A 14,684-nucleotide genomic window follows, 5' to 3' on the forward strand; every position below is an offset into this window, starting at 1 on the left:
TCATGTCTAGAAAGGCTTCCATGAGGATGGAATGTTTTCAATCTCACACGACCAGAACAACCAGAGAGGTAATATCATGAGAACTATCCACAACACTAAGTTGGAATGGTTGTTTTAAGGGAAACGGGATTGTATCGTAGCCTATGGCCTAACATTATTTATAAAGCATAATTAGCAACCATTCAGGGGCAAGGATGATAGCAGACAAAATTCCTAATGACATTTTATTATTTTGTGGTCGTTAATTGGGAATAAAAGTTTGTTGTAAGGAGATGTTCTGTGACCTGAAAAGGAGAAAAACAAGAAGTTTAAATATTAAATTTAATGTCTTTTGTCTTTGAGAATAATAGATAATATCATAAGAGAGAAACTCAAAGTTATATAAAAAAGTTATATTAGTTCAAAAAGCACCATAAAAACAAATCTAATAACTTTCTTATGAGAAATAGAAACAAAAATGAAAACACAGTGAAAACATTCCATAAAATAAAAACTCATAATCACAACAGATAAAATATTATTCAAATCAACCATTTTCATAAATGTTAAGTGGAGCTAATTTTTTCTATTAAGATCTGAGTGTCTTCAGGGTATTAGGATATGATATATGGCAGAGAAAACACCTAGCACAGGAGACACTGAGTGTGCCATTCTCCAAAGCTGAAAATAAAGTGATAACATATTAGTCTTCACAGGCAGACCGATAAGGAAAATCAATCCTGCCTCATATTTAAGGAATATGGCTACAATAAAACAATTTAGAAGTGCCAACATATGGAGAAAATGCAAATTGTACAATAAACAGATAAATTAAGGACTAAAAAGGTTCAGTCATTAAGAACACTTGCTGCTCTTATAGAAGATTTGATTCCCACACCCATATGGTAATGCCAGTTCTAGCAGAGCTGATGCCCTCTTCTGTCCTCTGCAGGCACCAGGCACACATGTGATACACATGTGTGATATGCAGGCAAAACACCAATACACAAAAAATAATTTTTATTTGTAATTGATTAAAACGAAAACATTCAATGGCATTCATGTAGGAGGAAACATAGGAAATACTTAGGAGTAGAAAATTCAAGAATCAATCAATAAATCATGCTATCTAAATATTTGAAATGTCTATTTAACATATAATTTAAAATATCATATCTAGTTCAAGAGCAGAAATAAATGAACTTCTCTATTTCAGTTAATATTACAGTTGCTACACAAAGAAGAGTTACACCAAGTAACAACAAGAAATAATTAATATTTTACCACACTCCCCTGGGAAATTAGACAACAAAAAAAATGCCTAAAAGTGAGCTCAGTAATAAGAGAACATATGGTTCTGGGTTTAGCATCTAGCATCAGGAAAAATAATAAAAGAAAATAAACCTAAAACTTTCTTCATAAATTATATTATTGGTGGAAATATTGATATTTCTATCATAACAATATTTATCATGTATCATGGGATGAAGTAAATGAACATTTATTTAATAATCTAGTTCTGTCATTCCTGATGCTAACAACAACTGAAGGAAAAGAAATGAGATAAAGTTGTTAGATGAACGAGTTAAATAAAATTTAACACCCAGATATCATGACTTCAAATAGTTTATGAAATATTTGTACTAGTCTGAACTACAAAAACCTTGATTCAATTTATATATATTGAAAATTCCTCCAAACAAAACACATAAGCAGCAATCTTCAACAAGCAGCCTGAGTGCCCACCTTGCCACCTCGCCAAGGACATCTTTCATTTAGCAGAAGACGTGAGAGTCCTCGGAGAAAGAGAAGTACTGAACTAGCTTCAGCATCTCAAAACAGCATCTCAATACAGGAGAGCCTGGGTGAGAGCACACTTGACTTTCCTGCTGAGTAGTAACCTGAGCTGCAGTCGAAACATAAGCTGCACAATGTTAAACATTTAAGTTCGTGAATGGAAAGTTGTGTTTTAGACTGTTGGCTCTCTTGAAAGAATACCATTTTCCAGCTCACAAGAGGAGAACTTGTGAGGGAGGAGAGCATTAAGCCTATCTTTCCTACAGGAACTCCATCACTAATAGAGGCAAGAGTTTTTTATGCTCTACTATCTGAAACAACTAAGAAATGATTAAGTGATAGATGAGGAGGAAAGCTTCCTTTATGGAATTATTGTGGATAATAAATGAAAACAGAATAGTGGTTTATCTATAGCCTAAAACTCTAATGCTACGCTGGATCCAGACAATGTCACCAACTGCTTCTGTCACTACAGAAGAATAAATGTGTCCCCTGGTGAAAAACCTATTAGTATTTTTAAGATAGCATTATCAAAAGACAGAAAAAAAGAGAAACAAAAATTCATTTTGCTTTTAGCTAGATACCAATCTTAGCAAACATAAAATCAGAAGTCTTCTGAGACACCATGGAGAAGCAAGCAAGCACAAAATCCAGACTTTGGAGAACAAAAAAAACAAATAGTTTAGATTTTCAATAACTGAATTACAAAAATTTTTGTAGGAAAATAAATGATGGACAGAAAAGGGATACTAACAATTAAAATAGACTTGAGAGACTCATGGGGCTATTTAAAAGCCTTTGGGGCTTCCTGATTTAACAATGACGTTATTTAAAGTTGAAATCTATAGGAAGAAATATGAATGAGAACAAGGGCTCCTTAATGATGCCAAGTTGTTATTAGGAAAATGATGACATGTTTCTTTATAAATCCAGAATAAGTTGAAAATTCTTTCAATAGAAACAGCATTTAATTAACCTAACCTACTGAACTCAGTGATAAAATAAGCTGTAGAATATAGCTTGATAATTTCACTGACTGGAACATTCAAGAAATCATATAGATTGTCGGCTCAGGGAAATGCCAAAATTCAATGTACAGTTTCTACAAAAGTTTCATGGCTTTCTTGCCATCATAAAACAAAAAAAAATTGACTGTTAAAATGCTGAAGGTATAACGTCATCCATATTTATCTGAAATTTGCTTGAAAATAAGACAGTTGTGGGGACAAACAGGATGAAACAAGATGAAGGGTTCATTGAGCTATTTTATCTTGGCAAGTGTCTGAAATGGTATATAACGAGGTTTTTAATTAAATAATAAAACAAATAATAAATTAGACCTGGCATGTGATTATTTGAGGGAATGACTCAGATATGGAAAATAGAATGAGACATAGTAACACATAGCCCAGTGTACCAAGAATTTTATGGGGACAGAAGGACAAGCAAAACTAATATTAAGACATGATTTCTGTAAGTTTGTCAAAAATAGTAAAAAAAAAATATGAATTCTCAAGTAGAACAATAACAAATTTTGACAGAAATATATAATAATTTGACAGACTATGTGAATTAAGAACATTAGTTTTCATAATAGTGCGTGCTTGTAATCCTGGCATTTGCATGGCTAAAGGGTACTGTAAAAACTCAAGGAAAAAAATCCACAGAAAGAGAAAGAAGAAAATGAGGAACAAGCATTGCTCTTACTCTCTTAGGATAAGAGCACAAGAGATGGCTCAAAATTTTGGGGCAAGTTCTTGAGAGCGTGACAGACTAGTGCAGGGTCCATTTGGTAATAAAAAAAGGGGGGAGGGTAAAAAAACCACAGCAGGAGAACTGCAGCCACACACAGGCATGCTGTATGTCACAGACATTCAGACTGTTGGCTTCAGGTTCTGCACTGCAATACCTGTGTAACATTAGTCAGTATTCCTGGAGCCAGGTTGTGGAGGAAGCATCCGATCTTTGATAAAGTGAAAGAAGAATCTCGTAGAGCTGATTAACATGTGAAGCTAAAGGGAGTTTTTATCTTTTCCTCTTTTTATGGGCTTACCTTCACCTCCAAATATTTCCAGAAGCTTGGCTATGCTATGAAGGCATTTGTTCAGACAGTGGCTGACCTTTGTGTCTGAGGAATTTAAGATTTGTTTCTAACTTAAAGTATTAAGTCCTTCACATTTAATTTGAAAGTTGATAGTTAATGTGTTAAAATTAGATATCAACTGCCTTCCCTTTAAGGTTTCTCTGCATCACTCATTCTCATAGGAGGGTCACAGAAATTCTTATTCTTACTTCCAAGTCAAATAGATTAGGTGGTCTGTATATTAGACAACAATATATTGGGTCAAAACAAAGGGAGGTAAGTCATTACAACTGCAGAAAACATTTCTTTAATTTCTGGAGTCTATAAGCAATTTTTATTCAAACTCAAGATTTTCTCTGTGTGACAAAGTTCCAAGCACTTAATGCCTTCTGACTTGTCCTCGGCACTGATAATTGAAGTAAATGCTGTGTTTCAGTTACAAGCCAATAAAACTGATAGAGCCACACTTGTCCACGTTTGGAGATTGGGTTTGTATGAATTCATGTCCCTGGTTTGAGAGAACAGAGTCGTAAATATACACTGCACATTATTTATACCTCGAATACAGTATTTAGAAAGGATTGTATGCTTTTGAAAGGTCTACTAAGAGATGAAGTTGGAAGGATGTAGGAACGAACAACTGGGAAAAACCAGAAAAAAAAATAAGCAAGGAGAAGGAGAGCGTTAAACAAAGCAGGGTCTGTGCCAGACTGTAGGAAGCAAAAAGATGTTCAACGCTTCTCACTTTCTGCTATTTGACATTAATTTTCTTCTAAAAATGACACCAAACTTATTTTCAGGTGATTGGGAAAATTACCTTAATTTTAAAAGCAAATTCAACCATGCTTTGAATTTATATACTTTTCTCAAAAATCTCAGCATTTGTATTAAATGTCTGAAGTTAATGAACATCTGCTTCATTTTTTTTTTAAATAAAAAGGAGCAGGCATGATTACATCTTAAGTAGATCCTTTAGGCGATTGATACTGACAACTGACCTGGGATTTTTCTGGAGAATGGCACCACACAATATTGAATACACATTGAAAATAACAATGACATTGCTCTGTATTTGAACATTTTTACAAGTATTATTCATATCATCCCATTAATATTTTTAGGTCACCAAAGGAAGTAATATTATTGTGTTCTCCTGTCTCTCCCCCCACAAAAAAAAGTAACACTTCAGAAATAGAAAATTTGGAGAGGCTATTTCACCAGAGGCTATATACAAACTCTAAATATAGACAAATGATAGTAGATACACAGCAGCCCAAGGCCCTGGCCTAAGACAAACTGAAAGAGGATTCTGTAAATCAGAGCGTAACTCAGGGGAAATTTTCCCAAGGTAATTTGAGGAGGACAGGTAAAAACAATCCCAAGATCTTCCTGTTCTTCCTCCCTTCTCCCTATCCAAGGCCACCCATTTCTTGACTCAATCAATGGAAAACCAAGGAACACAGGAACATTTATTTAAAACCTTCAGCCTCCTAAGGCTTAAAGTTAAACTAGAAAAAATAAACAGACAAGCCTGGAGAGAAGATGAAAGATCCATAGTTCAATTATAAACACCCTTCTGAACTGGATCAGTAAACATTTTGTTCTAAAACATTATTCTTATAAATCCAAGATAGAAGAACTCCACAGAAAAGAAAACTTACATTTTTTCTAGGCAACCTGGGAAGATTTTTTTTCCATCCCTCAATTGATATCAAGGGTGACTATGATGCCACTGGTCACATGTACAAAATGAGCATGTTTACTTTGTCTTTTTAAAAAGTCACGGATGAAAGTGTCTACTTACACTCCATTATCCAACCTTGAGTTTTATGAAAATGTTCCTTTGCCTGGTTTCAGCCTGTTCAAGCAGGTGAGTTGAAGTGGGAATGGGCTGTGATCTGTGTCCCCTCTACCACTTTCCCTGTACCTCGTCTGGCTTTTTGTGGAAGCTTAAGTTGGAGCTTACTACTACAACTGGGAAGTTAAGAATTATTAACAGGCACTATCAAAACCTGGCTTTTCAGCTTGTAGGGCTTCTTAAATCCCTACAACAGAGGATGTTTCTGCTGGTCATCACATATCACCCACTAGAATTATTATAAACAGCTTTGCCCTGAGAAGAGTTTTCCCTCTGGAAAGTTAGGCACACTCTTCATCTTCATCCTGTCTTCATGGACTGTTCATTTGGCACCACCACCAACATCAAGGTTGGCAGGAAACCCTTAGAGATGCCCCTGTTACACTAAACCTAAATCAACCACATGCTCCATATAGTTGATTTTGATCACCAAGTAAAGCTGTTTCATGAATAGTCCCATCCTCACTACATGAGGCTGACTCTCACAGCTCTTTGCTCTTAGATTTGGAAGACACTTGTCCATCTGGTCTACCATCATACTGTCCTGAATGTTTTCACAAAGGCCTTCTCCTCGTGGAAGGTAGAAGAAAAGCACTGCTGTTCTCCAGTAACTTGCTCCCAAGAAATTTCTCCTGATACATTCAACAATACTCCTTTTAGAGTTTAAGATTGGACACAATCAATTGTAGCAGTAGCCTTCCAAATGTTATGTAAGTCTACTACCTCATTTAAGAACTCAAGAGGAAATATTTGCCACCTATTTTATTTTCAGCTTTTCCTCAGTTTTGTAGGAGTCAAAACAAAATACTGAAATAAAGAATAAGATGCTGGTTCGTGACAATAAAAGGAGGAATATTAGGACACTCATTTTGTTGAATGATTTTCAGACAAATAAAATTATATTTCTTTCATTATCTACTTATAATTTATCTTTTATTATTTAACTTCAAGTTCAATACACTCCATTTAAAACTTCTTCACAGAAATTAAAACTCCGTGAATAAGGTACTTATCTAAGTTTAGGATTAGTGACATTATCTTTGAATATATCCATCAAGAAAATTCTCAACATTCTATACCAATGAAAATGGGTCTCTTGCCCTGCAACTGTTGGCGGTCCAGGCTAAAGTGGAGAATAATGGTGTCAGATTCAATTTACTGATGTGACTGCCCTTCTCGATGGCAATCCCAAAGACCAAGACGAACAGCCTAATAGCTTACATCCATTTTGATTCATTATAAAGCAACATGACTGACCTGGGCCAGCTGAGTCATCTCATAGGCCAAGCTAGCATTTTTCAGTTTTTATGTGCTGATGTCTGGAAGAGGTAGTTCTAAATGGGTTCTATGCCAGATGTTAGAACACAGGAAACTATCTAGAGGACACCACCCCTTTCACAGGCTTCTGTCCTCCTTGTTAAATGGCCTGGCTCTGCACTGGGAAATGCCCTTGAGCATAACGGTCTTGGGCCACTCTTGCCAGAGCTTGTTCTTTACTGCCCAGTCTCTTCAACACCTCAATTCACCTCGTGCTTGTCAACCTTACCCAACTTGTATGTGAAGGTCAACAACTTTCTCTCAAAAAGAAAATACGGAGTTGATAGAGAGTTTTCAATGGACTTTACTCACCCTTCCAAAAGCAAATTTCTACACAGTATTTTAGTGTAAATCTATTTGCTAGATGAGAGTTTGAAATGTTCGATCACTTCGCAAGAAAGTTGTGAGGCAAGTCCGTGAGGATCACTATGTAGTCTGGGACTCTGCAGAGTGTCTCCAAAGAGTTGCAGCTGGGTTACTTTGGTAACTTAGTTCTCACTATTGGACTCAGTGTTTGTGGTTTCTGTCTGAATGCTTGTTGAATGCGTGAACACGCAGCTCACATTCCTTGGAGAAAACACTTTAGAAGATAGCATTGCAAGGTCAGCATCATCATCACAAATTTAATAAAATCTACATAAGGTAAATTACTACCTTTGAGATAAAATGCTACATCAGATATAACCTTTCTCACTGAAGCGGTCTTCCCTGTATGACCTAAACTCACAACTTAAGGAAGCACTTCTGTGAGAAAATGATTGATGCTTGCCCCATCCCTTATTCGTTTCTTCCCTGGAGAAGTACAGCCTCTAGTGCTTCCTCATTTTGGCAGAAAGGACAGAACATGCTCATCTATTTCCTTCTTGTCTTTATGGGGTAAAAAGACCCTTCCATGCAAGTGTATCTAATGCAGGAAGGTCCTTGATCTACTGTTGGACAGCCATATTTTTCTTGGTTTTCTTTCGAGAAACAGCAAGTCATGTTTGTGCTCCTTTTTCTGCACAGATATTATGTGAGAACAAAAGTATTGATCTACTCAGTTTGGTATTTATTTATTTTTTTTGGCCTGGTAGTTCATTATCTAATACTGTGAGACTCATAAGACTAAAAGTCACACCCAGTTTGGGGGTTCTCTGAACAACCCACGGAGCGGGGCATGCAGCAGTATAGAGTTATCTTGGAATCTGACAATTTTGAATACTGAAATGGAGACTCCAGAAAGGGTGAGGGGCATATTGAAATGTAAGTAAGTATCTTGGAATTAATGGTATGGCATACGAGGGAAGATTAAGAAGACCACAGAAAGGAACTAAAAGGTATTCAAGAGAATGACCACAAGTCACATTTAAATTTGAAAATAGGTTTTCAAGATTTAATCTGCCAATGTTAGATTGAAAATGTATTTAATTTAAGGGACGAAGTTGTTTTAAATAGTCAATATATAATGCCTTTTTTCTTCAAAACCACATTTAGGAATAATAGAAAAATAAGATGTAAATAATCAACTCATGTACTTGGCACAGCTCTCCACAGGGGCTGTAGTCAGTTGAGGGGCCCTGGAGGCTAGAACATCTACTTCCAAAATGGCCCACTCGTGGCTGGGATGACTTTGTTTCTCTCAGGCTATTGGCAGAAGATTTCCGTTCTTTGCCATGCAAACTTTTTATGAGGCTTTTAGGGAAATGGCAACTAGATGCCCCTCAGAACTAATAGTCCAGCTAGGAAAGGCAGAAGGCAGAGCAGTTTATAAGACTTTACACAGTGTCTTTTCCACACTGGCTATGAAAGTTGGCTCTTCCCAGTGTAGGAGACTATACAGTGAGGAGCCTAAATTGAAACCTGACCGCTGCATTCTTGTTAAGTTTTTTTACTATAATACAATTCCTTGTTTTCTAATCTTACGGACTTATTGAAAAAAATGTCCTCTATGAGCAATTACTGCATCCTTTCTCTGGGTAGTTTTCCATGTTGGTGAGCCGATGGCCTTTCCTAAAAGAGCCTAGCATTTTATTGTATTCTTAAAATGCAGCAACAAACCAGACTGTTGTGAGGGAACATTATCCAGACCCTCAATCCAAGGTCCTTTCCTTGAGACTCCCAACCACACACAGGGTAACAAAAAAGTTTCATATTCAACCAACATTTGAAATTCATGAATGGATAGTCTGAAAATGAGCCTTAAAACTCAAGATAAAATTCAAAAGGAGGATTTCCCACCCTTGAAAAAAAGATGTAATTCTAATCCCATATAATAAAGTAAAATTGCCTAACTATTGAAACCATATAGGGAATGACCAAGGAAAGAACTTAACATGTCAGCCACATTAGTGACCCCAGATGCAACCATCCTCCAAAAATAGCTGAGAGAGTCCAGTCAGGTATGTAAAAGAACACACATTATCTCATTGGTTTGCTCTATAAAGGTTATTATTTTTAGAAAATTAACTATTGGAATTAACAGTAAATAAGTAAGCTGTATCATCTCAAGAGATGCAAGAAAATCACAACAAAAAAAATCAATTCCATTCAAGACTAAAGTCACCAATAAATGAACACTAGAAAATTTTTAATCCAGTAAGTCACATACACACAAACACACACAGACACACACACACGCACACACTCCTACAGCTTATAATCTTATGTGATATCACTTACAACAAATGAAATTCCACAAGCTATGCATGGTCTTTATGGAAACAACTATAACATTTCATCACTGAAGACATCAAACTACCCCAAGTGATAAATCATCTGGGCTAGCAAGACACATTCATAGCGATCTTAGTTTTCTACAGATCGACTTATACCATAGAGTCAATTCAATTCTAATCAAAGCTGTAATAAGATTTTCAAGAAATTCAATAAGCAGAACCTAGAATTATGAGACAGAAAGAACTCATTAAATAAGATGGAAATGTTGATATTCATTGAGGTACCATTAAAGATTTTCTTATAAAAAAAAACAAGAAAGTGAAAGCAGAAAGTTAGTACATAAGACTGACAAAATGTCATATTTACTGAAAACCAAGCCTACCTACCACAATATTTAAAAGGAGAACAAATTAGTAAGAAAAAAAATAGGTTGATTAAGCAGACACTTCCAAAAGAAGGAATCCAGGTGGGCAATGAGCAAGTGGAGGCAGGAGGCTTCATTAGAAATACAAAAGTTAATTACATCCAGTATAAGAGAGTATCTATGAAATCAGACTGTCAAAACTGTAAGGACATGTCCTGGGGCCTGGAATACTCTTGAAAGAAAAGAAACTGTGGCATATGGCTCTCAGGTTTGCAAATATGTAAGAATATGGGAAAATCTGGTACTAAACAATAAAATTAAATATATTCATAGGTGGCAACTCTGTATAATGCCCAGAAATCCCTAAATAAAGTTGAAAGTTATTTATCAAAGAGTTTTCAACTGAACAGTATACAGCATCACCAAAAAATTCAACTCCTCAAGCTTCCCTGAGTAGCATGATGAATTAACAAATATTATACATCTATTCAATGGAACACTTTAATTAAAAAGAAAAGAAAAGCAGTTGTAGCTACACATCAACATGAATGCATTTTAAAATACACAGCTTTACTGAAATAGAGAATTCATCCATGATGGCTTTAATTTTTTCAGGTTTAGTGGGGCATGTTCAACAGAAAACAGTTTCCTCTTAGAAATGGACTGGGGTTGGCAAGATGACTCAGAGGGTAACCCTATTTACCTAATGTCTTGGGTTGGTTCCCTGGGACCCACACTGTAAAGAGAACTGATTCCCAAAAGTTATCCTCTCTCTCTGTCTCTCTCTCTGTCTCTCTCTGTCTCTCTCTCTGTCTCTCTCTCTCTCTCTCTCTCTCTCTCTCTCTCTCCTCTCTCTCTCCCCCTCTCTCTCTCACACACACACCACAGGTTTTGAATGTAAAAAAATCAAAATCACAGATGATATTTGACACATGGATGCATTGTGAAATTATCTCACAGAGAAGCTAGTTGGCATATCAATCAACTCCCACGGCACCTGTTTTTATGATTAGAACACAGGATTTAGTCTGTTAACAAACTTCTAGTGTATCATATATTCTGCAGGCATAATTAATAATACAGTTATTAGGAGTAACAATAGTACTGACACGTATAACATTCTCAATAATAATAGGTTTTACATTAGGTCTGTAGCATGTAATTTCTTTAAGGAAAATTCTAAAACTGCCTGAAGCACGTATCAGAGCTTTAAACAACACACATAAGGTAAGGTGAGGCAGAAACATGATCAGACTAAGCTTGAGTCTGCAGAAGAATCCTGGGACAGGGCCACCAAAGAAATGTGACTTGGCAGGAGACAGTGGGACGCCTACTTTTCAGGTTAAATTCTGTATCATTTGCTGGTGCTGCAAGTATGGATGTTCTTTTCTGTTTTCTTTAAACCAGGCAGAGATGAGTAATGGTCCCATTGGCATATATGGTGTATACTTAATAAAATGCTTAAATACAATTTCTACTGCTTTTTAACAATGGCAACCCAGTTTTAGAAAGGATAGATATAGACATCGAAGGATATTCTATTTGACATGGTAAGTCTATATTTTATTGTAAATATAAAAGCCATGTTGAAAATAAACAATCCAAACACTCTGCTTGTATTAGTTTGCTAGATAATACATCTCTTAAAACTGCTCACAGGGTATTTTTCCATAAAAAGGGAGAATGCTTTTACCTGTGTCTAATATAAGCCATGGCATTACATCATTTTGTCACAAGAGGGACTAGACAGTCAGAAGTATATCTTTCCTATGTAAAATTAGACTGCCAAACTTTTCTTCTGTGCACAGGGAGTACTCCTGTCAGTGCCCCTATTACAGATTTATGTACATATTTGATATTAGACAAAAATCAAGAAAACTGCCAGTTTGCCATTTTGTTTCTGAACTGATATAAAATATACATAAACTCCTGGACTTCATGAGCCATTCTGATTTTCCTTGACTTTTTGAATATCATTGGTTTTGCTTTTTTTTAAGTACTAATTTGCTTATATATTGAGCCTATTTATATGCGCAAGCTCATGATAAATTGTTTCTAGATAAAGTTTTTGCAGCTGATCCCACATTTGATAAAATGAATTGAAGTAATTAAGATGTTAGAACAAAACGATATGCTACCTATCTCTGCCCACTGAGCCCAGTCTTCTGCTCTGACAGAGCTCAAATAGTCTGGAAATAATTCAACTGGACTAGCAAGAGCAATGGCTGAAGATATGTGTAAATATCTCTGCATGTGTCACCTCAGTCACCATTGTCAACATGAACCAGGCACTGAGAGACAAGTAGCAACACTGTAACCAAATAGTACCTAACAAGTAAGAGTTTTGAATGAATTTAAAGTTCCAATGGATAGGAACACCAGGTAGTATCTAAATTTTATCAGACAATGAAGAATTGCTTAGAATAACAGAATTGCCAGGATCCCAGAAGCATTAAGTAAAATAACTCATCAAAGATCAAGCCCTAATTCCTGGTCCCTAACTCATTTTAGATCAAATCTGGGGACAGCAAGAGGAGAGACTGTTTATGGCTTGGATGGAAGGAAGTTAATTCTTTTGCTTTTTCCACAAGTACAGCCCCTACTCATTTGTTTGCACAGAAAAACATCAGCTACCAAAATGCAAGAAAAAGGTCATAAAAATTTCTTTTACCTGAGATTTGGGAAACAATTCTGAGAACCAGTGAACGTTCTGGTGTAATTTATATACTCTATAAGAATAGTACACTTATTTTTAGAAAACTAAACAAATAATTTTTTTTCACAGCACTTGAACTTAAAGGGGCCTTGGGAGCTGTCATTTCCTTCCCCTTTTTTAAAACCTGGGGGTGGGGGATTTGGTTCATTACTGACTTTTTGGACTTGTCACCCCTAAGCATTCTTCTCTGTCCAACATTGGCTTCTGCCTAACCTGTCCAGGAATTTTAATGATGGATAGTATGAAGAAATCAATTTAAAGGAAGGGGGAAACCACATCAATTTAATATCTTGTTTTTTTAGCCCCATAGCACTTAAGTTAAGCCCTGAATCATACAGAGAAATATATTTGTTCTTGTTGATACCATAATAAATTACAATCAATTACTAACTCATAATTTTGTTGATCAAGGTTAAGTATATCCTTATCACTCACAGTCCATCATTGCAGGCCAATTCTCCCATTCTCTTTTTCTATTAGGTAGAGATGTGCCTGATTTCTGGCCAATGATGGCATATAAACTCCTATCTATCTGTTCTCTCACACTCTTGCCTTGTCTTCCTGCTGGAACCAGATGACGTGAAGGTATCATCAGGCTGTAATCTCCCAGGTTTCTCCAGGAAAAGCATTGTCATCTCTTTTGAATTGTTGGCAGAGTTCAGCTCTCATGCTTGAAAAACTGAGGTCCCATTTTCCTTGCAAAAACCTGAAGGAGCCGCAGCATTCCTTCATTCATGACTCTCTCATCTTCATGCTGTCCTTGGTCATTGTGGTCCCTCTCAGACTGCTTTTGATTACCTAATGCCCAAGGTTCCCTTCTTCTGCCACTGTCATCTGCTTCTACGAACTATTATAAAAAGACACCAGGTCCACTCAGGAATAATCAGCATAATCTTCTAATCTATAAATTTAATCTTATCTGAAACTTGGTTGGGCTCTATGAAATTACATATTATGAGTCAGGGACTTCAATGTGGACCCTGACGGTAAGACATTATTCTCATTGCTACAAGAAAATGATAAATGAAATGTTTACTTGTGTTAGTCTTGGCAAAGTTAGTTAATTTATGACACAGAGAAGAGCCCTACATAGTGTTGAACACCTTTAAACCCAGCATTAGCAAGGTTGGGGCAGGCAAATCTCTGTGAGTTTGAGGCCAACCTAGTATTACAGAGTGAGCTACAGGGATAGCCAGAATTATAGAGAGAGACCCTATCTCAAAAAAATATATAAAAACAAAAACATAACAAAATACAGAGAAGATTTTTTTTATTCTAGCACACATTGTTTATAATTACACCAAACTCTTGAAGCATGACTAGTATGTCTAGTTTCTTATAACTCTTGTTCATTGGATTTAAGCTAATTCTACAAATTATGTATTTCCTGTTATTTTATAAGGTAGTAAGTTTCCCTTCATGGAAGTGGTGATAGTTTGAAGTGTCCCATAGGCTCAAATGTTTGAGTACATATTCCCCATTTGATGGAACCATTTGGGTTAGTTTAGGAAGTGCAGCCTTGCTGGGGGAGTCATATAACTAAGGATGGGCTTTGAGGTTCAAAACCTCCCACCATTCCTAGAACACTCTCACTGCTTGGTGCTTGAGGTTCAAGTAGTAAATTCTCTGCAACTCAGGCTGACATGACTACTCACAGCCACTTCCCCACTGTGATGGTAATGAACTCTTTTCGCTCTGGAACCATAAGCCCAAATAACCCCTTCCTTCTATATTTTGCCTTGGTCATGGTGTTTTATCACAGCAGTGGAAAGTGACTAACACAATGGTCACTGAGCAGAAGATTATATCATTACAGTTCATTTCTGCAACCAACCCTTGATGCAGAAAATATCTAAGCAGACACAGATGATTACATACAAAGAAATTACATACAGAAAATATCTAAGCAGACACA

At 36.2% G+C, this 14,684-nt stretch overlaps 1 protein-coding gene across 2 annotated transcripts in view; it reads left to right on the plus strand.

The window, feature by feature from the left end:
• Ostn (osteocrin) overlaps positions 1-14,684 on the plus strand; it is a 35,738-nt gene that overhangs the window by 16,169 nt on the left and 4,885 nt on the right. The window lies entirely within an intron of this gene.

The sequence above is a fragment of the Microtus ochrogaster genome, chromosome 2 (assembly GCF_000317375.1).
Source record: "Microtus ochrogaster isolate Prairie Vole_2 chromosome 2, MicOch1.0, whole genome shotgun sequence".
Classification (NCBI taxonomy): domain Eukaryota; kingdom Metazoa; phylum Chordata; class Mammalia; order Rodentia; family Cricetidae; genus Microtus; species Microtus ochrogaster.